The sequence below is a fragment of the Lycium barbarum genome, chromosome 7 (assembly GCF_019175385.1).
Source record: "Lycium barbarum isolate Lr01 chromosome 7, ASM1917538v2, whole genome shotgun sequence".
Taxonomy (NCBI): Eukaryota; Viridiplantae; Streptophyta; class Magnoliopsida; order Solanales; family Solanaceae; genus Lycium; species Lycium barbarum.
In genome coordinates, this window is record NC_083343.1 from 42,781,533 (window position 1) to 42,804,317 (window position 22,785).

The window sequence follows — 22,785 nt, forward strand, 5'->3', positions numbered from 1 at the left end:
TGGGATCTTTTGGGACTTGAAAAGGTCTTAAAATCGTCCTCCCGCTACAATTTGCGGTGGAGATGCGGCTCAGCATAATGAGTACGCGGCTACATATCCCCCCCTCTCCTTAGGGAGGAGGTTAGGCAGTGAGGCCAGCCAATTTGGTGAGTTTGCGTCCTGTTTGCTGCACAACAAACTTAGTTTGTGGCAGCATACTGGTCCATAATCTTCTATTTTCGCGAAAATGCGTTCTATTCAATTCTTTTGATCTCCAATCCTTATGGAACCTTCTTGGAACTTGTATAAAACTTCATTAACCATCTAAGGGGCCCTATAACTCCCCCTCAAGATAATTCTAAGCAATATATCACTCAAATAACCTGAAATATTCCCAAAACATTACTCAAGTTTCCAATCCCTTAACGAATTTACTTACGCTGATTCATTTCACTCTGAAACCTTAAAGCACATACCTAAAATTATTAAATATCCTCCTTAACCTTGTAAGGACTTCATGTCCACTTTAGCCTTTCGTTAGTTTACTCATAATGCAAACGACACGAAATTTTCAATGTGTAAGACGTAGACAGATATGTAATGTTAGATGTTCTATGACCTTCTCTATCCATATTTTATTGTATAAATTTTTGATAGCCTTATCAGCTTGTATACTTGGGCTCAGCTTGATGATGTATATATATCTTTTGGGCTTGTGTCCCTTACAGTTCAGGATATCTATTAGTTAGCATTATGGACCAATTAGGTAGGATTATATGATGCATGTATGTCTTGTGGTGCTCGGTAGGTTAGCTCTGGGTGCCGGTCATAACTCACCGTTTGGTTCGTGACATAATCCTTACCCACCAAGATATTTAGTAGAAGAATTCCATTCACCTACCTAGGGTTTCACTAGCCAAAGTATTTTTCCCCAAATCATTAACTCCTAAGCATGGGATTTGAAAATAGAAGATAGAGTTTGACCATAACCTTTCTCTGAAATTCTCTTCAAGGAACACTTTAGAGCTTTGGTTGGGTGAAAATGAGGTCTAATCCCAAAATGGGGAATTAAATGCTAGGTTTGATCAGCGAATTCCGCTTACACGAAAATCTTCCTGCTAAAGCAACATCGCCTCTGCGGGTGGTAATCTGTAGACGCGCAATCATTAAAACATTGGAGTTGCTCGACTACACCTCCGCCGATATGGGCTTGCTGAAGCGGCCCGTCAAGCACAGAAGCGGAATAGCTGTTTTCAAAATTTTATAAGTTAGAGAGGTCTTTCTAAAATTGGATATGGGTCACTCTTACCCGTAAACCCCACGTGAATAACTACTAGCGCGAACCTGAACAAGGGTTATTTTGGAGAAAGGAGGAGGAAAGTCTACAACGAACAAACTAGTCATTACACCTAGTCTTTTCAATAAGCAAGCACTCCATTCGTTAAGTTGCTTATTTTCATTGCTTTAATATTTGTTATTTAATTAGTAAGAAAACAAAATCAAATCTTTTGCAACTCAAAATTATTGAATCTATTGTCTTAGTAGTATTAATTAGTTACAACCCAACGTAAGCTCTCTGCGAGGTTTGACTCTGGATTCTTTTGCATTGACTGCTTAATATTTTTTATTAGAGTGTGCTATGGAATGATCACAATTGGCGCTGGGCATATTTATGTATTTATGCATCACTTTATCCGCATTTCCACCACTTTGAGTGATTTTATGATATTAAATATGCACAATTTGTGATGATTATTATGTGTTGGACTAATTGGAATGTAGGTAATTTAAAGACGAAATTTACATTGGGAAGAAAAAACTTAGAAGCAATGCGCGAGGTCGAAAATAAAGAAAGGGAGAAAAATTGAGTTAAAGAGGCATTGGTCGCATCCCACCTTTTTTAGCACCTATCTTGGACACAAGGCAAGGTGTGACGCTACCCATATCACATGCAGATGAAGTGCACAAAACGACCAAGTGTTGGTTGCTACATCAAACCTGGCGCGCAATTCAACACACAGAAAATGGTTGTGTTAGCCCATACGACGCACTCACTAGCGCGCAGGAGAAGATGTGAGAAACATCCAAGTAATGGTTGTGATAGTATATGCAAGGGCGCCCACTGCTTTGTGCTATGGCAAGTATGGCGCGCCCAAGTTCATTCCGGAGTTTAGTTTTTCTCAATTCGCTCATGGGCTTGGATAGTTCGTCTAGGACTTTTTGTACCCATATAAATAGTCCAACATTACATCTTTGAATGTTATGACCAGTTTAGAAAAGGCCAAACATGACGGGAGCAATTCGGGAGTCACGAATCATTGGGTTTTCTTCTATTCTTCTAACATTAATTTCTTTTTATGGTTTTTAACATTCCTAAGATTGTTATTATGAATATGACTGGCTAATTGAACTAGTTCTAGGGGTATGGTAGCTACATGAATGTTAAAATATGAGTGCCAAGATGACGCTTCTATGATTTACCTTATGAGCTTATTTATTTAATCCTGAGCATAATTGTTTCACTTCTTCGCGAACAGCGATATACATCTAAGAATCTTGAATTTAACTTGAAAGAGGTCTTCCCATTTCAATATTTAAGATATCAATAGGATTAAGTTGAGCATAATCTCAACCCTGGGTATCGGGAAGCAGATTGCAGCTATGATAGACATATACTTAGATTACCTCTATAGGTTAATATACTGGAGTTTTAAATGCCTTCATGTTAAGGTTCATGATCACAAATATATAGGCATGAAAGTAAATAGGAATAAGTGATTAAGGAATCAAAAGACTCTAAATTGTAATATTAATCTTGTTAATCAGTAAGCTCGATAAATTATTACATCAATTCAGGTGAATGTGCAACCGGATTGTTAGCGATACCATAGCCCTGTAATTATTTCTCTCATATTTAATCCTTAAAGTCCTTGATATTGTCCTTGATCATTCGTTAGCACTAGATTAATTAGTTTTACGCATTTGAAATAAACATCACTGTTTGGAAAATATACTCATTAAGAAGTTGGTAATTGTTAAGAGTGTTAACCGTTGATCATAAGTATCTGTGGGTTCGAAACTCAACTTAAAATTTCACTAAATTACTTATACGATCATGTATACTTGCTTGTCCAATTGGGAGCAACAATTATTTGGCACCATTTCAGGGGACTTAGAAATTAACAGCTTTATTAGTTTTAGCTATTACTACTTTTAATCAAGTATTAATTTTCTTATTCTTTGTAGTTCTTAATTTAGATACTGTCATGGTCCTGTTAAAGGGCATCTTAGACTAGGTAGAGTCTTTGAAAAAGTTAGACTACAATAGAAGCATATTATAGAAAGGGGAATAGGTATTGTAGGGGTCAGTTTCTTAGGTGTACAAAGAGTTGTAACCTTAAAATTTCTCGAGTTATAGTGGAGAGTTGGGAAATCCTTGGAGAAATGTTGTGATTTTTGCCTCCCTTGAGGTTGTGATTTTGCCTCCATTGAATAAGAAGTTTTCGATGAAAATTTCCTTGTGTTGATTTATTATTATGCTTTCCTTCCTATATAGATATTGAAGAACCTGATTCATTTGTCAATAGGCGGCAACATAAAATATCATTTAGTATCAGAGTAGGTTCTTTCAAAAGAGGTTAACACCTTAAAAGACTAGAGATGGCTCCATCTCCAAGAATTCAAGAAGGACAATCACCCACAAGGCCATAATGCTTTGATGGTAAATATTACGGTTGGTTGAAAGAAAGGATGTAAAATTTCATCATCGAAGAGGACCTAGAGCTTTGGAATATTATACAAGAACATCCAAAAATCCCGATAACCACTGAAGATAAAGGAAAGAAGATTGTTCCCAATTTTAGAGAGAAGTATGATGATGAAGATATCAAGGCAGTCCAAAAAAATGCCAAAGCAAAGGATTTTCTTATTTATGGAAATGGATCTGATGAATATAGCAGAATATCTTCTTGTAAAATTGTTAAAGAGGTGTGGGATGCCTTACAGACCACACATGAAGGAACAATTCAAGTCAAGAAGTCAAAAGCTTCCCTGTTGAATAGGAAATATGAGCTCTTTAAGATGAATGAAGGAGAACATCTTCAAGAGATATTCGATAGATTCACTAACATCACAAATGAATTAAACTCTCTCGGAGAAGTTTTTTTATATAAATTATGCCCTTGGGCGTTTTCTCTTGGAGAAGTTATTCCTTTAAGGAGAAGGATTAAAAAACTTCTTGACATATTCCCTGACTTTTGGGAAAGCAAAGAGAATTCAATTGTTGAGGCAACAGGTCTGGAGACAATGATAATTGATGAACTCATGAGAAACTTGAAGATAAATGAGATGAGGAAGATCCAGAATCAGAAGAATGTGCCCCGAAGAAGAGAAGTGAACCGGATCTTAAAACTACGCAGAACCAGGAACCAATGTTGAATAGCTCATGACTCAATAATAGATGTTGAACTTATAATGATGTTTTCATGATTTGACAAACAATGTATCCAAAGACAATTAAGGGATATATAAGAAAGGCATTTGAAGAGCCAAAAATCAAAAAAAATATCCAAAGAATTCAGTGAAGCAATCACAATATCTGATAAACTGCTCAAAGGAACTGATCAGTATCACGCAACACTGACAAGTGCGAAAGAGCAATTTCATGCCAACTAGGAGAAGCAGAATATTGACTCATAACTATTTGATGAAATATTGTATTTTAAGTTATGAAAATATTACCATAATTTGATCATCATGGGATTAGCATTGAAGTAGGAAAATGAAGCCAGCGTGCATATAAGGAAAGAAGGAAGATCCAAGTCAAATAAGGATTGGTTTCAAGTACAAATGAAAAGAATATTTGGTTGGATTTAACAATAGAATGAGGCAGCCACTTCTATATAAACACAACACAAACAAGCTTTGCAGCTTAACCTCAATTGCAACATTCCAATGTGAGGCAAGATTTAGCAGAGTAAACAACTAGTCTCAAGAAGATCCAACAACATATCAACAAAGAACCCGAGCTTATCAAGATTTATGCCCAACTTATTAGTTTTGATGGTTAGATTTTAGTTGTGTTATTTACTTTTGCTAGAATTTTCTAATAGGTGTTTCCTAGTATCGAGTTGTCAGGGACTTCTTTTACTGGGTAGAGTCATTGAAGTGTTATTGTCACGACCCAACCGGAGGGCCATGACGAGCACCTAAAACTAACCTCCCGAGCACCTCTTAACATACTTCTCATAATCATGTCTAGGTGAGCCACATGGCAAACTCATAATTACCACGAACCAAAAGACACAAGTTCCGTCTAACATAGGCACGTCTATATAAATATCTTTAACTATGCCAATATATACAAGCCGACAAGGCTACCAAAATGATATACAAAATATAAACCGATAAGGCTATGGAATATCTAGCTATGTACATCTGTCTACGAGCCTCTACATGGAGTATGTAATATCATAAAGACGGGACAGGACCCCACCATGCCTAAGTATGTGCGCAAAAGAATAATACCAACTAACTGCAGCTCTGGATCAAATGGAGCACATCTATGCAATCACTAATGAAGCAGCCTAGGGGTCTGGTCCGTCTCCTTGTCTACCTGCGGGTATAGACGCAGCGTCCACAAGCAAAAGGACGTCAGTACAAATAATGTTCTGAGTATGTAAGGCATGAATAGTAACTATTGACACCTAATTTTCACCTCATAAAATGCGTATCTTAGTTTTCAAATTTCCCGAGTCTAAGATGGAGTAAGGATGTGTTACACCTCGAAAATTTCCCCGTGAACGTACAGTGAATAGACTAACGAAGAATACGAGTATACGATGTTTTAATCAGAAGGGAATGACGTTTGATGACCCTAAGCAAGATTTCAAAGGCAATGGGAATAAGGGATAGGTTATGCTCTACAATGACTAATTATAGGGTTGGAAGACGTGAAAGTTTCAGATTTTCACTTTGGCCGAGTCGATCGTAAAACGAAATACGGACGTAAACTACCATGTCGTATTTCAACTTACAAAACATCAACTTTCGGCCAAAGACTTGAATGGTTAAAAACGACTTGAAATACGACCCTTAAACTGAGTCGTAAACCACCATGTCCTCAGCTTGACTTTCTGGTTCTGCTATGCTTTAATACGTCCACATAATACGGGCCGTAAACTGGAATACGGACCGTAAACTGGGTTTACGACAACTGTGCACTTCAACTACTGTTCATTTCGGATCAGATTTTAAGTCATTAAAAAGGAGACCTAAGCTCATTAATTCATTTCATTTCCACGATACTTCTCTCTAGAAACCTCTAGAATATTCTCCACTCTTCATCTAAAAGAAAACAAAGGAAATCAAAGATCAATATCAAGAATCCAAGTGAATCAAGTGTATGAAACTCATCAAAGTTCGTCCAGGTTAAGAAATTTCAAGAGAAGCAAACTAGGGTTTTGGTGCAAGAAGAGCAATACCGCTCAAGGCTTGTTCCTACAACATCTAAGGTAAGTTTTATGGCATTTACATGTTATTTAGGGTGTGGAAGAGTTGAAACACTTGGATTATAGAAGGATGTAAGAAATGGGTCATGAAAGTGTGAATAGTAGCATTGTTGAGTAAAGGTTTGAATTGAGCCATGATCATCGATAATTTTTTATTATAAAAATGTTATGAATGACATTTAGAACATGAAATAAGTATTATATATGAGAAAACGCGATAGTGAGCTATAACCATAAATGTAGAGAAATTGAAGAGAAATGGTGGATTATGGTCAATGTATATAAATGATGATTGTTGATTGCAATATTGTGAATGTTGTTGTGAGCGTTTGGGAGTTGATATAGAATATGCGAAAAGTAGTAGAAACAAAGGAATTGCTGCCTAATTTTCCCTAGAAATAGTAGCACGTTCTTATAGCCGATTAACTAATGTTAATGTGACTTCTCTTGAAGGTAGAAACGTGGGCATTAAAGGAGAACAAGCAAGCGACATATTAGTAAACGACAAAGGTATGTAAGGCTAGTCCTTTCTTTCCCAGGGCATGAATCTTATGATATGATATCCCCTCCTTCTTCATGATTTTCCCACGTACCAAAAACTATGAGTCTGCAATTATGAAGAGCTTCACAAGATAAAGGAAAGAGATATGCTACGAGCATGACGATACCGACGATGGATATAAGTATATAAGTTCTAAAGTTAGGATACGACATTCTTACGGAACTAATGATCCTTATGTAACTTCTATGATATTATGTTCCCTACCTCTCCATGATCTTTCTACCTTCCGGAAAACTAAGAGTTTATGATCAGGAACAGCCACGTGAGATAAAGTTAAGAGGCATGCTATGAACACGATAATGAAGATGATAAACTTGAGTCTAAAGATCTTAGAGTTCATGGTATAATGTTTCTACAAAGCTAACGACATTAACTATGATCTATTGGTGTTGCTTGTTGTATACACTCACCTTATATACTAATACCTTCAAGGTGAGATAGACTACCTATGAATGATCCGTAATGTAATCGGGGGTTCTCGACCTTATGTCACCCCGACATTGTTATAGATTTTCCATAAGCCTTAATGCACGTCCTATGACCAATGTTCCAAAAGATTACGAGTCTATGTTCATAAAGGATTTCATATGAGATAAAGGAGAGAGATATGCTATAGAAACGATAATGGTAATGATGAGCTTAAGCCTAAAAGATTATAAAGATTATCATACGATACTTATACAAAATTCGTGCTACGAATATGATGTGATTTTCATAGATTGCCTTTAAATTTAAATGTGTGCATTAATGAAAGGTTACGATAAGCTTATAAGATGTATGTGATGGCAATGATAATGATGAGATATACTGATCCTTGTATGATGTATGTGATATGGTCGAGCCACTACGTGGCCGAATACGGAAGATATGTATGTGATATTGTCGAGCCACTACGTGGCCGAATACAGATACTGTCGAGCCATCACGTGGCCGAATACGGATATTGTCGAGCCGTACGTGGCCGAATACGGATAATGTATTATGTGTATGAGAAGCTACGGTACTATGATGATGATGATGTATACACTATGATGATTCATGCACGACGATTATGTATATGTGATATATGTATGAAATTTATTCATCCTTAAGGGTCGCGCAGGTTTTGCCTTCACCTTATGACTTACGATTTCTCTATCATATTTATTTCATTCATGCCTTACATACTCAGTACAATATTCGTACTGACGTCCGTTTTCTTTGGACGCTGTGTTCATGCCCACAGGTAGACAGGGAGACGACACAGACCTTTAGGAGCTGTCAGCAGATTTGCAGAAGCACTCCATTATTCCGGAGGTGCTAATCGGGTTTATACTTTTTTGTATATATATATATATATATATATATATAAGTATTTTGGGCACGACGGGGTCTTGTCTTGTCCATATGTCTAGTATTCTAGTAGAGGCTCGTAGATCCGTACGTGTGGGTAGTATGATCTCACGATGCTACTATGGTGTATATGTCATTATTTTGATAGCCGAAGGGCATATGTATATAAGAATCAATTATGTTTTCAAATCAATTATGAGTTTATAAATGGTAAAGAAGTGTGTGATGACTGTGGCGAGTAGGGAAATGAGCGGTGCTCGCTAGTTAGCCCCGGGTAGTCGTCACGGCCCCTAGTCGGGTCGTGACAGGATGCCCATAAAAAATTAAAAAAATTAAAATCCCGAGAAAATTGTAAAATTTGAAGTTTAATTGTTATTTTCATAAAAATAAACAATTACAAGAAATTATGAGTTATTTACTTTCACATACATGATTTGAAAAGAAATTATATATCCACTCCATCTAACTCGGGAAATTTTTTAATTAAAAATGATGTATGAATTACGGCTCATTTTGACCGCATTTTTCACATTTTTATTGCTCGGAAGTATATCAATATTGGGCTCGTTTTGAAGCTCGTATTTTAAAACGGCGTATTATAATTTTTATTTCGTCAACATATTATTTTACGAGGGGCGTATTAGACTAATTAACCTAAAACTATGCTACATTTTTATAAAAAATAAGAAGGGGATTTTATCCATTTGTACCTTTGTTAGTACTATTTGGATAAGGTCTTTTTGGGGGGGAAAGTACGGCCAAGTGGCCTATTTTTGTCCATAGAATTCTAAATGCTTAGTTGAATTATTTTCAAAATTTGAATAAGGATTTTGGGGGGGAAAAGTACGGTCAAGTGGCCTATTTTTATCCATAGAATTCTAAATGCTTAGTTGGATAATTTTGGAAATTTGAATAAGGATTTTGGGGAGAAAAGTACGGCCAAGTGGCCTATTTCTGTCCATATAATTCTAATTGCTTAGTTGGATGATTTTTTAAAATTTAAAAAAGGATTTTGGGGGGAAAACTATGGCCACATGGCCTATTTTTGTCCATGGAATTCTTAATTGGCTTGCCTACAAATAGAAGGGATGGACATTAAGAAAAGTGATTTTTTTTTTAGGGGGGGGGGGGGGGGGGGACGTTTTATAGAGGGAAAAAAAAGGGAAATCTTTTTTTTTTCTATTTTTGGGAAAAAGAGAGAAAAAAAGGAAAAAAAGGAAAAAAAATGAGAAAAACGAAGAAAAAAAGAGTTCAAATTTGGCATCCTAAAAGCTAAAGTTTGATTTATATATTCAAAGCTTAGCAACAAAAGAGACAACTATAAGATATACATATAGAAAAACAGGAAAAAAAATAAAGAAAAAGGGGTTTAAAGATTTGTGAAGTATTTGGGGCTTGAAGTAGATTGAACCAATCCTCATTTTGATCTTTAGGTAGCCCCATCAAAAGGTAACCTCTCATTCTATCCTTTATTTCATTTCTAGTTATGATTATATATTTATTATGATACTTGTGTTAGTTAAAAATAATTCTTTGCTAGCTTAGTCTTGTTTGATGATTAAGTGGATATTATGTGAATTTGATACCATTTGAAAAAATAAATTAGAAGTTTGATTTAGACAATGTTAAGTGATTTTAGGTTAATTAAAATTAATAAAAATAAGAAAAATAGTAGCTCACTTTAGAATTTTGAAATTGTGTTGATATGTTTAGTGTGATTTATTCATTCTTGTTAGCTTTTGATACCTCTTAAAAAAAAAAACCCTAGTTCTTGTGTGTTTGTTACTAATTCATAGCAACTATTGGGATTTTTACATAAACTGTCCTTTTATTTATAAGTATGATAATTATGGACTTGGTTTAAAAGTATTGTATTTCATCTTTTTGGCTTTGTAAATTAAATAATTGACCTCGGCCTATTACTAATGTTTTGTACACCTATCTTTTGTGACCTCCTAAATTTTTTGGTGGATCTTTCGAGGCCCACTAACATTTCTAGATCGAGTTAACCCCTATCTTGGAAGGACTAAGGCATTGGAGCATAATTTTGAGCGAAAATATTTATTATGCATTTTTCTATGGGGCTTGGTTAGCCCAATTCCCCACTCTTTATATTATTTACTTGATTATATATATGTATGCTTGTATATAAATTGGAACCCTGAATGAGATTATCACGCCTAAGAGTTGCTAAAAATGATTTTCAAATTATTTTAAAAAAAAATTGTTTAGGCAAATTTACGATTGCGGATGATTTTGAGGGTTTTGGATACCTTTGATATGATTTTGAACTTATAAGCTAACTTTAGGACTACTATGATTGATTTGAAACTTGAGTTGGAAAAGATGTTTTGTAAACTTGGATTATCATTTTGGGTGAACTGTTTTGACTATTAAAAATGCTAATGAGTTAACTTTGAGACTTTTTGTAAACATTATAACCAAGAATTGGATAAATGTTCGAAAAATATGTCTAACCTATGGAGTATATTAGTATGCCTATAAAAACTATTTTCTATACTTAAAAACATTTTTTCTAAAAAACCTTTTTCTAAACTCGGGTGGGCTTATGTAGTGTTCTACTTGGGTTAACGCCTTCGGGTTTTAACCTAGGTGTTCTAGTCTGAAATCCAAAAAACGCCCAATTTTAGGCAAAACTCTACCATTTTTCATTTCTTGAAAAGGAGTGTTTTTGGAATGAATGACTAATTTCTATTTGCGGAAATATGAAACAAAAACTGTTTTTATCACAAACATTTATATCTACAAAGATATACTATTAGAACCTATTGGTCAACCGTAATTTATGGATCTTTAATACCGGGATGCCTAACACCTTCCCCATGGGATCACCAGAACCCTTACCTATACTTTGGTTAGATTAGGTTTCTTTTAAAATTTAGCAATTTTAAATGAACCCTTTTCGAATTGGTTTTTTCTAATTTCCTAAAAATTAGGTGGTGACTATAAAGAATAAAGTACATTTAGAGCACCATCACGTAGAGGTATGTTTTTCCTTTTCCCGGTACGATTCACAACCGTACTTCCCCGGGACACTTTCCTTTTTAAATGAGGCAAGCGCAAATGCGAATCAGAAAAAATATTGATCTGTTATAGATGGCGACTCTGCTGGGGATAATTTAAGGTTCTAACCATAAGGGTTCGAACAATTTGTTTTCTTTGTATGATATAAATTGTCTAAGTGATATAAACTGTTTATGTGTTTAAATTCCCGCAAAATAACTGTCATTCATGCATGCATAATCTGCCACTCCTGGCATTTATTTTACATTTCTTCAAGGGTGACGACATGGGATGAGCTGCGGTCATTCCTTTACTAAAAAAACCCCTTTGCTATATTCTTGGAAGTCTCTAAGTGTCACACCCTAACCTTACCAGGGTGCGATGAGCACCCGACCCTTAGTTAGGGCCGAGCGAACCCGCAAACTCTTATTACACACATGATCTCTTTGGACTTTTAAATCAAATACAAATGAAATTCATAGTAAATGCTTTCAAAATATTCTTTTCAACTTTCTTTAATCAAATAAAATCTGTAACCACATGGACTTTATATCATAACACAAAATGACACACCGGTTGATGGAGCCGCTTACAGACTGACTTCCAATACCTACGACTCTGTCTGCAAAGTCTCTAACATTTATCAGAAATCATAACACATATACTCTGACTCGGCAGTACTCTAGGAGCAAGTGGAGCTTGCCAACGCCGCTGGAACATCTTCTATATTGACTTCTACTCATCTGGGTGTACCTGCGCGGCATGAAACGCAGCCCCCGAAGAAAGGGGGTCAGTACGGAATATGTACTGAGCATGTAAAGCATGAAATACAGGAAACAGAACCATAATCGAAACGCACAGTACAAGAGTGAGTACATTATCCAGATTACCAAAGCGCTTATTTTCCAATCACAAATCGTGTATGCAGATGTCATATGTCAGAAAAACTACAGATCCAGAATATCAGAATGATTGTTTCCCAAGCACATATCATATATGCCGAAGTCATATGTCCGAAGAAGTACGGATCCAGAGTGTCAGAATGTTTATTTTCCAGACACAGATTATGTATATCAGAATCTTATATCGTATGTGTGCATATAACAGATCCCGGCACTCTCGTGAGGGACGCGGTGAACAGAATCATATAACAGATCCCGACCCTCTGGTAAGGGACGCGGTGAAAAGAATCATCATATGCCAAAATCATATATCATATATGCATGTAACAGATCCCGGCCCTTTAGTGAGGGACGCGGTGAACAGAATTATCAATGCATGTCATAATCATATACCATATATGCAGATAACAAATCCCGGCCCTCTATTGCGGAACACGGTGAACAGAATCATCATGTGCCATCCTGGCCGCCATCCCCATATCATCATATACAGATATACATATAACAGAACCCGGCCCGCAAGGGAGAGGGACGCGGTGAACAATGCAGAGAAAGGCGCACGATAACAGAACATAGCCCGGGACGCAGTGAATAACATACTGAGACTTGCACGAACAGAGTAGTGCGAAACCATATGCACACAAATCCAGACTCGATAGATACATACACTTACCGAGGTTCGAAGGATCATAAACACGTTTCAAGTCAATCGGAGTTAGTATATAAAAGTTACAGACATTTTTACCACAGAACTTTTACGAACATTTCAAAGCAAATCCAAGATCTTTTACGAAAGTTAGGGACATTTTACTACAGAAACCTTTTTGAACGTTCCAGAACCTATTTTTAGAAAATCAAAGCAACCATCATATTAGGTACCTTTTGAATATCGTTATGGATCGAATCAAATAAAGCTTTTGGAACCATATGTACGTATCAAAATAAATCAAAGACTCAACGGAATAATCAAACGTGCTATCAAAATCCAGACATTAGTCATACCAATATCTCTCGAATACCATACGGAAATATATCAAACAGAACTTCGGACATTAACACATACAGAACTCTTTTAGGAACAAAACTCTTCATGCTCATCTCGTTGTTCAATCCTATAATAAGATCGATCATATGGAATATACTCATATCAAGAAGTGAATAAGAATCGTAAACAACTCAGAATCAAAGAATAGAGTAATCCCCATAGTACATATCATACCTTATTTGGCTCTAGGACATGCCAAAAGAAAGAAAGGGTAAGCCTTACATACATGTTCGACCGCTTAGAAGCTACGCTTATTCGTCCAAGCTTGTAAGTCTACATTTAAAAGGAATTTATGCTAATGTTAGCCTTTTCGTCGCACATTTGTACCATATTTCAAATCATACTATTTTATATTCTACCGAAAATCGGGCAGCATCTCCCCTGTTTATATGCCTCGCCCGAATTCTCAATTAAGCAACCAACAACAACAACAACAATACCAACATTAATCATAATATTTCCAATACCAACGTATGCCATAAAACAGCCCACATATTATTTTCTAAATTCCTCAACCAACCAAATTTGCGATATAACTATTTAATAATTTTATTTCCGTAAGGGAGTCGAAATTAATACTAACAACATCAATAACGACATCCTCCACATTCTACAAGTTGAATACATTTATTTTCATTCAAAATTCTCTTCAAATCTCATTCCATAATTCACAACGCCAACAAACGAATTTATCACACTATTTTCTCCGTTCTAGTTCGGTAGAACTCTAAATAAACTTATTAGCAATGAAAAGAAACCTTAATATTACCTCAATTGTCCAGCCACCATGTCCACCCCCTTCTTTTTGGTTGATTTTTAGCTCAAATTGGAGGCAACGCAACATAGTACACTTTTCTCTTCACGGGCTTCGGGATTCGGGGCTCATATTTTGGTCAAAATTGATCTTTTCTCTCTAAGCTCTCTTCTCTATTTTTCTCCAGAATTTTCTGGGTGTTTTGTTCTGAAAACTGAGGAGAAAAAGCTGATATATCACTTAAATAAACATTGGTCATGGGCCTAACCCGGTTGGGCCCGGATTGGGCCTAGCCCACTGACCTTCCTGCCTTACAACATCCATATCCCCTTATCCCGACGTTACCTGTGGACCCACGACCTATGGTTGGAAAGCTGATTCAATTATCTACAACTTCTGTTTCCTGGTATTTTTCCAAATTCCAAACTTATAATACCGTTTTTTCCCCTCGAACTCAGATCACCCGAAAACGTTACTTAAAAATATTTGTTTGGAGGACTTCCACTTTGATTTGGCTCAAGGGTCCTTCTTGAGTTGTGTTTAACTTCACATATGTGATTCATATAACTTGTCACGTGTTCCAAAAAAAATCTCGATGTGTGGGCCCCACCTCCGCTTACGAATAATCCGACGTACAAAAAAATACGAAATATAATACTATCAACGTGAGTTTAAATTATGTAGTAACAACGTGATTGTCAATGTTTGAGGAAACACGTGTCACGCTCAGGCTCTGAAAATGCGGGGTATAACATCATTCTCCCCTTTGGAACATTCGTCCTCGAATGTTTAAACTATGCTCGTACTCTGTCTATAATCCCATTCTCGGGTACATCCATTATCGAATCATCCTTCTTCTAATACTATCGTAATTGATGCATTATTGCATCATCTTTTTCCTACAACCTGGTCATTTAGTTGTTCGGCTCTTGCTGTTTTGTAGTCTCCCTTTACTGGGTGGTCATTCCATAGTAAGCATCGTAGTTATTCCAATATCTTGTTAATGTTTGTCCCCTTCACCGGAACATCGTTCAATTCCTTTTCTTCCTGATGAATTATTTTCAGTCCAATCTTGAAAGATACCCTGCAATCACTCTATTCTTTTGCTGACTGACCCTTATATCTTATTGAATTCGCTTCTACAAAAATTCTCACTTCAAATTACATCTGTTTTTCATGTCTGAGTGCATTGAATCTTTGCATCCTATTCACTCTCTTTCTCCTTATGAGTCTTACCTTACGGTTCCTTCCAAAATAAATCCACACTTCGGTCTTCAATCCTTGCTTTTCAATTTTAAGCCCAATACGTTTCTTCCATCGATTCACTCAATGTCCGTACTGAAATGGATAACGATAACAACTATATCATTTCCGTATAACTCTCACTTTTTGTTTTAGGGTCTATAATTGTCACATCTTAGGATTTGTCGTTCCAATCTCTACACTTATACTTTCCTTACTTGCTTCCCCCCTTTTAAAGTCTTACTTATAACACTCATAAATCTATTACCTCATCTCCGATCTTGAATTCATGTACCCTTTTCCTCAATTCCCTTTTCAAACTACATCATATTCATGCCATTTCCCATAATTTATAGTTACAGTACTTTATGTGCGAAGTCTTAACATACTCATCTTGCAGTAACGTAATTCAATAGTACAACCAATGTTACAATCCAAACAAAAGATGTATTTTACTTAACTCAACCGTTAATTATGGGTCAATGTTTACCTCTGCTCCAATTAACAACTCTGTCCCATGGGGATACTTAGAATACTAGTATGTCAAACCGTCTGTACCCTCCGTGTAGTACCATTTATCCCATTCTTCAATAATCAGCATTCACTGGTAGCGTCATCTTCCCCTTTTCTTTCCATCTCCGTTATTTCTCTCTTTCCCGTAATTGACTTACGGTAACCGTAATTGCATTTCCCTTAACCCGCCATATGTCTTATCAAGGATCTAAGTCTCATGTACAACTAAGACCCCTTGTGCGTCATAGTCTTTTATTCTTGTGTTGTACTCAGAATTGATTTCAACGACAATCATAATCATATCTTTACTTGTTATTGGTGATATCCTTACTTTATCGCCTTATTATCACGTGGTGAACTCGCAACCCATAGCCACATCTTTCTTTCCAGCTTATTTCTTTAGGTACTTTACTTGTTCTGTCTTAGTATAAGGTATCCGTAGGAGATGCATCCTCCTTTTTCTCATAATATGACTACTTCTTAGGCTTGTGTACTTCGCCTGTTTCCTTTTCTTTCTATATCCCTCGACACCAGTATACTTGTCTTTAATTTCCTTGTATTGGCGATCGTTTCATCAATCGTTATTCCTTGTTGGCTCTCCGGCGTAGACCCCTCACAATTATAATTGGGCATAGCTTCACGTTGATAGTTCATATAATTCCATAGCGTATACTCTCATATTCAGTATAATTAATGGTCCATGAACTATTTTCTAATACCCGGCGGCCTCTTTTATTTTCCAACCATAAGAACAGCGTTCTTTCTTTTCTTCGAAAAATTACTAACTACCAATCATTGTTACTTCGTTATAATAGTCATCATCCGAAATGTCCGTTTGATTTGTCATCCTCTCCATTATCCCTTGTGAACTTAGCTTGTACACCTTTCTTGCTCTCTTTGTTACTCGCGCTTTATTACCCTATTCGATCGGTACCTTCAATATACCATAGCACCGGTTGCTGGGGCATACATGCCCACTGATACAATCACATGTAGAATATTATACGCATTCATATATAGGTATATATATAATTTCTACCATCTCGCCTACAAAACATTTTCAAATGCTATTCAAACTTATCCTAATTTCAAAGCTGAGATGCACTTTCTATCTCTTCACCAATCTAGTCTGCCTCGTCCCACGCAACCTCTTATGGTCTCCAACCATCCCGTATACTCTGATTTCCCTTAGGCTACTCTAACTTCTCATTTGCCTCTTATGTCTCAATTTATAGGACCTTTAGTTCACTTCCCAGGGGGTCACTCATCCCAAAAATTCTCTCATCTTAGCACGCCTAACCTCGAAACATCGATGGAATCCGGTGCCTTAATGCTGATATAATCGCGTCCACTTCCTCGCATGACCTTTATTACATGATCTGGAGCAAGTTGAAGTCTTACAGATTCCGAGACCTCCTCGTAACACGTCCTTTCCTTTACAATTACTATTTTACCCCTTTTCAATTGTTATATCCCGTAATTTTGAACATTCAGAAAAAATTCGAAATAATTTTGGCTTGTAAGAAATGAGGCCATATTTTGGTTGTAGCCAATATGTGTGTGTTACTCATGAAAGATATGGGTGCAGAAATACGGAGGAAGGCCAAGGGAAAATTTGGAATTTTGAAAATTAGTTTCGGGAATTACAAAATGTGATCCATACGTCATTGGGCTCAAAATAAGTAATAAAAATTAAGGCCCAATTGGAGGGGGTGGCCGGCCCTATGGCCAAAGGCCCAAGTCCATGGAATTATTCCATGTGACAAATTAATTAAGAGGATAAATAAATAGATGATTATCCATAGAAGATTCAAGACAAAGTAAAACAAAAGAAGATAGAGAGGAGAAAGAGAAAGGCCTTCGGCCAAGAGGAGAAAAAGAAGAGAAGGGAAATTTTTTTGCCCCTCAATCTTTGATCCAAAAATACTAATCTTCTTGTATTTCCATTAAGCTCAAAACCCTCTCCAACATGGTATAATTATTTTGGCAAGGGAACAACTTTAGTGGCAAGTGGAAATCTTGGGAAAAAGGTAAGAGTTTCATGGTCTTATCATGTTATGGAAGGTTATATATGTTATAGTATGTAGGAATGAATGAAAAGTATGAAAATTTTGTGTGTTGTGGATGTATGTGTGTTGGCCGTGAACATTAAGTGGAAGAGGATCATAAATTAAATTATTTAGTATGTTAATCATGTCGTTGTAGCCTTGTGATGAAAATGGAAGGCTAATGGTTTTAGTTGGCATGAGAAAATTGTTACTAAGTTGTTGTCGGAAAGTGTGTGATTTTATTATAGTCCATGTAACTATGAAAATGAAGTTGGAAGATGCAAATTATGATGATTGATGGAGAAATTGGAAAATGAAAATGTGTTGTGAATGATTATGTGGAAGATTGGAAGTTTTAGGTGAATTATGGTTTTGATGGAATTATGGTATATTTTGTGGAATAGTATGAAATGCTCTCGGATTATATGTGAATGGCCCCGAATCGTATTTATATGGTCTTAAGTAAATTAATGAATATGGAAATGTTGATATTAGTTTGAAATTGTGAAGTTGGAATGGAAGTTGTTGCATAATGTAGAAGAGAGACTATTTGTGCTATAATGTGTTTTGTGATGAGTGTTGATGTTGTTGTTGGTATGGTTGGGTGTTGTTGTTGGTGGTATGGCCGAGATAAATCTCGGGGATGTTGAATTTATAGGGGAAATGCTGCCGAAATTTCGGTAGACAATATGAATTTAAGATTTAAATTCTAAAAGTATATGATTTACATTTGGCAACTATGACCAATTGTAGATTTTGGACGAAACGGGAATTGAGTTTGGACGAGCGTAAGAAGCAAATAAGGTATGTAAAGCCTAACCTTTCTTTCTTTTGGCATGTCCTAGACATAATAGGTTATGGTTCAAGCCTCGGGGGAAACTCTATTCCTAGAAACCTGAGCCTAATTTTGACTCTTATTCATTCAGTGTAATTGAATTAGGCACCTTATGTTGTGATAGAAAAATAGTTTAAACGTTCGTAACTTTTTATACTGAACCGGATCGCCCCACAAACTTTCATGGATGACTTCACAAAGCCTATTGTTAGAAATCTATGTACGCCACCTCGACTTGACCCGAGTTGAGCCCACAATCCTCGAAACCTTTTTCGTATTGTTCCAGTTGACTTATTCCTGTATAATAATTAAGGGAAACCTTTGGCTATTGTCCCGACCACCGAAGGATAGCGTTTTAACTACCTCATTAAGTTCTATAATACTTTTTTTGTGTAATACCAATATCTCTCGAATACCATACGGAAATATATCAAACAGAACTTCGGACATTAACACATACAGAACTCTTTTAGGAACAAAACTCTTCATGCCCATCTCGTTGTTCAATCCAATAATAAGATCGATCATATGGAATATACTCATATCAAGAAGTGAATAAGAATCGTAAACAAACTCAGAATCAAAGAATAGAGTAATCCCCAGAGTACATACAATACCTTATTTGGCTCTAGGACATGCCAAAAGAAAGAAAGGGTAAGCCTTACATACCTGTTCGACCGCTTATAAGCTACGCTTATTCGTCCAAGCTTGTAAGTCTACATTTAAAAGGAATTTATGCTAATGTTAGCCTTTTCGTCGCACATTTGGACCATATTTCAAATCATACTATTTTATATTCTGCCGAAAATCGGGCAGCATCTCCCCTGTTTATATGCCTAGCCCGAATTCTCAATTCAGCAACCAACAACAAAAACAACAATACCAACATTAATCATAATATTTACAATACGAACGTATGCCATAAAACAGCCCACACATTATTTTCTAAATTCCTCAACCAACCAAATTTGCGATAGAACTATTTAATAATTTTATTTCCGTAAGGGAGTCAAAATTAATACTAACAACATAAATAACGACATCATCCACATTCTACAAGTTGAATACATTTATTTTCATTCAAAATTCTCTTCAAATCTCATTCCATAATTCACAACGCCAACAAACGAATTTATCACACTATTTTCTCCGTTCTAGTTCGGTAGAACTCTAAATAAAATTATTATCAATGAAAAGGAACCTTAATCTTATCTCAAGTGCGCAGCCACCACGTCCACCCCCTTCTTTTTGGTTGATTTTTATCTCAAATTGGAGGCAACGCAACATAGAACACTTTTCTCTTCACGGGCTTCGCTATTCGGGGCTCAGAATTTGGTCAAAATTGATCTTTTCTCTCTAAGCTCTCTTCTCTCTTTTTCTCCAGAATTTTCTGGGTGTTTTGTTCTGAAAACTGAGGAGAAAAGGCTGATATATCACTTAAATAAACATGGGTCATGGGCCTAACCCGGTTGGGCCCGGATTGGGCCTAGCCCACTGACCTTCCTGGCATACAACGTCCATATCCCCTTACCCCGACGTCACCTGTGGACCCACGACCTATGGTTCGAAAGCTGATTCAATTATCTACAACTTCTGTTGCTTGGTATGTTTCCAAATTCCAAACTTATAATACCGTTTTTGCCCCTCGAACTCAGATCACCCGAAAACGTTACTTAAAAATATTTGTTTGGAGGACTTCCACTTTGATTTGGCTCAAGGGTCCTTCTTGAGTTGTGTTTAACTTCACATATGTGATTCATATAACTTGTCACGTGTTCCAAAAAAAATCTCGATGTGTGGGCCCCACCTCCGCTTACGAATAATCCGACGTACAAAAAAATACGAAATATAATACTATCAACGTGAGTTTAAATTATGTAGTAACAACGTGATTGTCGATGTTTGAGGAAGCACGTGTCACGCTCAGGCTCTGAAAATGCGGGGTATAACACTAAGGTCGAGTGGGCATGCGATCATTCCACAACCTTAGAGAGCCCACCTCTAGTTTGTCCGCTTGGGTAACCTGTGTCATTTGCTTGAAAAACCACTCTAGAATAATTAGCACAGAGCAAAGCCAAATCTTTACTGATATAGCACATACTAACCATAGACTAGTTTGGGTATCTCAGACCTACCTGAATCGGACAGGAAGACCGCCCGTATCCAACTATGTCAAAAATTGAAAGATGTACATGCTGTTATAGGAACCGTTTGCCCTTGGGTTTGAGTTTTTACTTTTTAGTTTAGGAGTTGTACCCCTGCGCGGGACTGATATTCTATATACCTCATTCCCCTAGTATGTATCCCCATTCGATATTTATCAATGTTGTATATATTGGGGCAAACAGAACGTCTTAACGGTACCTGCATCCTTCAAACGATAGTATACTTTTGTTGAAATATTGATTACATGATATGTATCATTTACATACTACGTGCTATATACTCTGCTTTGTCATGCCTATTTTTGATTTACGCATATAAGGACATCTCTTTTGCTTCAAACACGAATAGTCGTTCGGTTCCCAAAATCTTAGAATGTCATCAACACGAACCCCAAATTAAAATCTCGAAACACCACGTCAAAAGTCAAGTTTTCTAGAACTTCTAAAACGTCGTTCGATCATCATCCAATCCACGTGAAACACGTCATTTCCAAAAGTACATTTTGTACAGTGAATATTGCTAAGAGCCACACCCCTCGGTCCTCGCAACAGCTACAGTTTTAAGACAAATAGCCCAGCCATCGCAAATTGCTGACAACTAGTTCATTCCTAAAAAATCATTTTTATCAGACCCAAAAGATCGTTAAGGTCATACTTTGCCCTTTCAAAGTCCAAACACTTCAAGTCCAAAATGGTCGAGTCATCATCCAATACTCGTTGACCGTGTCATCCTCAAAGATCACTGTCACATACAAAGATTACCAAAGTCGCACAAAAATCAGTCGAATGGGTAAAATCCTGTCCATCTGGGTCATCTCCAAAAGTCTCTATGTGAGCCGAAGTTTGGACAATATCTTTCAAGTAAAATAGATGTTACATGTCTTATTATGATTAACGAACTAACACGTTTACCTCTTGAGTTTTTCTTCCCTTTTGATTGACTCGTGCAGACCACCTAGAGGTTTCAGTAACGAAACTTAAGTCGTGATCCGTTTTAGCCCATCCATGTGCTACGCTATCGTGATCTCACAAAATTCAAATCACAACCTTTTTTTTAGCTCACCCATGCACTACACTATCATGATATTACAAAATCCAAATCACAACTCCTAAAAAAATTCAAGATTACGACCTTTTTTACCACCCATGCGCTACGCTAACATGTCCGACATCCAAAAATAACAAGTCTGCGTTGTTACACCTCGTACTTCGGAGAAGCACTTGTTAAATTTGAATGTAAGTATATCAAACTATGGCTAGTTTAAACAATTTTGGATTGTGCGGAACGAAGCATTATTAAGTGTATTGTTAAGTAAGGGATGAATTATGATCTTGTAAGTCGTAACCGGGATAGAGATGTTACACCTCGCAGTATGGACGTTAAGTTCCATAGGTGTTAACTGCTTAATTGTGAACACTAGAGTGATATGTGCCTATCTTATGGTTATAAGGGTTTAAGTTCATATAGTAAGCTATGGAAGGATTGAAGGGAAAGTGAATTAAGGATATTAAATTTATTGGAACTTGGAAGAAAATATAAGAGGCAATTTTATCCCAACTTGGACAAAACAATATCTTTTAGTAGATGAGGAGTTTTGAAGCAAAGTAAAACCCTAAAATAAAGTTCGTCGTGTCTAATTTCCAAAGCAACAAACCGCTCGTCGATACGACATTGAAGTGGAGAATTATGGAAGTCACAAGTTAGGCTGACAGAGCAGAAACGTTGCTACAGTGCTGTTACAGTAGCCGACTTGTTACAGTGACTGCTACAGTTACCCGACCCGAATTTGACCCACTATTTAAGGATCAAATCTGATCCTAAACCTCATTTTTCAGCCAAGAATTCTCCAAATATTTTCCAAATCTTCTACAAAA